At 26.8% G+C, this 3641-nt stretch overlaps 1 long non-coding RNA gene across 1 annotated transcript in view; it reads right to left on the bottom strand.

Annotated features, from left to right (window-relative positions):
* The window catches only part of LOC100574623, a 7867-nt gene extending 5827 nt beyond the window's left edge, over positions 1–2040 (bottom strand). The window contains exons 1-3 of the long non-coding RNA XR_003840182.1: positions 1921–2040; positions 1786–1859; positions 1582–1701 (exon numbers count right to left, since the gene is read on the bottom strand). This is a non-coding gene — a long non-coding RNA (uncharacterized LOC100574623). The remainder of the gene's footprint in view (positions 1–1581; positions 1702–1785; positions 1860–1920) is intronic.
* Positions 2041–3641: the final 1601 nt, after the last annotated feature.

The raw sequence follows: 3641 nt of genomic DNA, 5'->3' as shown, positions 1-3641 counted from the left end.
TCAAAAACTTATTTTACATTTATAACTTAAATCACAAGAACACATCATTATAAAATCAGTAGGTATATTAATCTTAGGCTTAGAATTTAAATTTCTCAATGAATAGATTTTAAGAACACTTATTGCATATTATATATTTCTGTTATTAATTTAAAGTGCACTTGGTTATTTCAAACTATTTGATATTTTAGAATATAGCATAGGGTTACGCTAATCAAATATTATTTTACAGGAAATAGATGTTTGGTATACATTTTTATGCGAATAATTTTAATACTCCTAATGGTCAATCACCAGTTATAACATCCTACTTTTCCATAACTGAAATACTGTACATAACGATCAGTAATCTTTAATATGCGTTTATAAACTAAACGTTAACATTTAAAATCAATGTTATAAATTGTAATAAGTAAAAAAAAAATTATATGGAGTGATAACAAAAATTGTCGTGACAGAAAGAAGAACAACGAACGTAGTCTTCATTAATATATATATAATCAAGCTTCTAATCTTATTATTTATTAAACAATGTTGATTTTCGAATACATGACATAAATTCAATGCTGCGATAATTGGACGCCCCAATACCCTATTCAAAATTGAAACATTCCTGGACAAACAGCCAACAGGGTTAAATATACCAACAATAACATACTTATAAATTGGGTATACATTATAAGTATCATTAAACCTGGGTAAAATTTTCATGTATCTACAGTTATTCGTTTTTGAATAACAATAAAATAACAAAACCGCTAGAAATCGAGTGAATGTCCAATATTGTAAAAATATGAAATTCAAATTCTCATAAAAATTTCATTTGATTTGCTTGTAGACATTTTTTTTTTTTTTTGATTAAGGTAGACAAACTTATGAATATCTTAGATACATTTTTATGAATTCTCAACTCAAATTAATTTGCTACTTTTCGTGATTTTTACGTATTTTGTCAAGATTTAAACTTTAAATGCTTCTAAAAAAAAACTGTGACTAAGGATTTTTAATATTTTTCAAATGTCTTTGTAACAATATAGTAGGAGCCTTGTATTAAATTTTCAATCTTTTTTACCTAATACATAAAGTTTTATTGACATTCATAGAAAAAAAGTCTAATAGAATTGGAAACAGAAAATGTTCCAAAACAGTTCAAAACAAATCAAAATATTTTGAAAATGTTACCGTGTATTGGTAATTCAAATATAAACAACCAATGATAATGTCATGTATATACGTTCATTTGTTTTAGAATTACACCAAAAACCAAAATCCATTTTATAGAAAACTTAATTATTATAATTTAAAAATATATTTTGACAGTCAATCAAATTGATTATCTTATTATTTATTTGACAATATTGATTTTTCAACATAGGTACTTGTTAATTAGGTATAACTTATAACTTATAAGTATCATTAAACCTTGAAGTACCTACTTGTTAAAAATAGATACAACTTATTTGTACCTTAACAATACCTATTTTATAAATAAGCTGCTACTATAGTGACCTTAAAAATATTGTTAATACATTTTACGAACTTAAAATACATCTGACTATAACTCTTTTATATTAATATTACCTTAGTAATTGTTTAACACTGGTACAACATCTGTTTCAACTGTTTGAATATAAATTTAATATTTCTGCTTGACCGTCTTGGTGCTTCAAAATTATTTACAACAGTATTTTCAATGTTTCTCTGTGAAAAAAAAAACTGATTCTAAGTAATCACTTTTATCATAATAAGCTAACTTTTTGTTTAGTAAAATTCTCATCAACTTACCTTAAAAGATTTTGTTCTATTGGTAAAAATCCATTTCTTCCAGAATCGACATCATTACTTTGAGTAGTATAACGCTGTATAAAAATAAAAATTCTATTGAAAATGAAATTTTAACTAGAGATAAAGAATCATTACTTATAAGGATCACTGGTTTTGGAATGTATACGACGCCTGTATTCCGGTCTCCAATAGTCCGACTTGTGTACTTACTACAAAAACATGTTTCCATCAGGATTCACGACCACCATACATGATGCTCGGTATTATACTAACAACTACGAAATAAAAGACACCCTCGTTGGGTGCGGTTAATCGATTGTACAGTCTGGCCATATTTTGAAAACCAAATTCCATGACTGATGAAAATAACGAACACTGTGTGCCTGTGTCTTACCTCACGATTGGATGTCAGAACCAAAGATACATAATACAATCATAAGAGTACGCACAGGAGGGCCCGGGTGGGCCACGGTCCACCCTGCGAGACCTACCGAAGTTTGTGTACATAGTAATTCATGATCTAAACATCAAAATTTTTGGTTTTTTAAATCTTAAAACATTAAATAGGTAGGTGAAAAATAACATTGGTACTCAATGATAGTAAATAATAATAAATTAAATGTCTTTAAAAATAAAATTGATAACATAAATTATTACCATTACAGATTGCGAAATTGTATTTATTTAAAATGTAAAACTGTGTCGACAGTTAAAATATTTCTTATTTATTTTAGCACATCCTGCCACAAATGTCTGCGCACGCCTATGAATACAATTATATATTTAACTATATTATACCTGCGATGGAATGTGGTTTTGAAAACCTTTATAAAAAACGTTATTACAAAAAAAAATCAAAAACTAAAAGAAATAAAAAAACTCTGTGTACTACACTGCTACTGGTTGCGTAATATTGGTCCAAATTCGCTGTTCCTCGGTGCCAATTTTTATTCCCAGTCTGCCCATGCGTACTTATATGCACCGTTTACTATTATAAGGACTATGGGTTTAACACGATTGCGCTTGTTCTACCTTTTTACATGCAAAAAACACAAGACGTTAGTGCTCCGCCATACCTATATAGGTCTTGCTCCTCTAACAATTTTCCAATACACTATTTAAAAATACAGCTGAAGTGGTAAACTTAAAGTTGAAGTAAAAGTTCGATTGGTTTAACATAAGTACACATTAGTACAAAATAGGTAGGTACTTGAAACTATTGATATTATTAATACTTTTTTTTTAAATACTATTAGGTATTTGTCCAAATACCTATATATAAATAACTCAATAAATTATGTAAGCTACAAATTAAATTTAGTTGTGCAACAAATTGTATGTCTTATGTCAAACATATACATATTATAGATTATAAATTGTGCAACAAATTGTATGTCTTATGTCAAACATATACATATTATAGATTATAAATATTTGGAAAGTTTCTGAAAAAAAAATTGACAAATGGTCGTTATCCAATGTTTAATACAGTCGAACTTAGTTAACTCAAGCTTTTAACTTCAGTTTTGAGTTTTTATACGTATATTTATATTTTTTAAGTACCTATCTGTATTTGTACTCGAATATTTTTTTTTTGAGTATTCAATTACGTATTTTATACGCCTACTTTTCAAAATAGGTATCTGTACTTATATGAATACTTTAAGAAAATATCTTTTATACGACGTCGTTAATCAATCTTATAAAATATACTTTTTATTTGTATTTAAAAAACATATTTCAAGTACTTTTGTCAGTAAGTGTTCAATAATAAGTAAGTATAAATACTTAGAAATTATTTAACTTTACAAATACTTGTCTAAATATACTTCTTTCACTATAATATATCAATACTT

This window comes from Acyrthosiphon pisum, chromosome X (genome assembly GCF_005508785.2).
Source record: "Acyrthosiphon pisum isolate AL4f chromosome X, pea_aphid_22Mar2018_4r6ur, whole genome shotgun sequence".
Classification (NCBI taxonomy): Eukaryota; Metazoa; Arthropoda; class Insecta; order Hemiptera; family Aphididae; genus Acyrthosiphon; species Acyrthosiphon pisum.
This window is presented reverse-complemented; position numbering and strand designations above follow the sequence as displayed.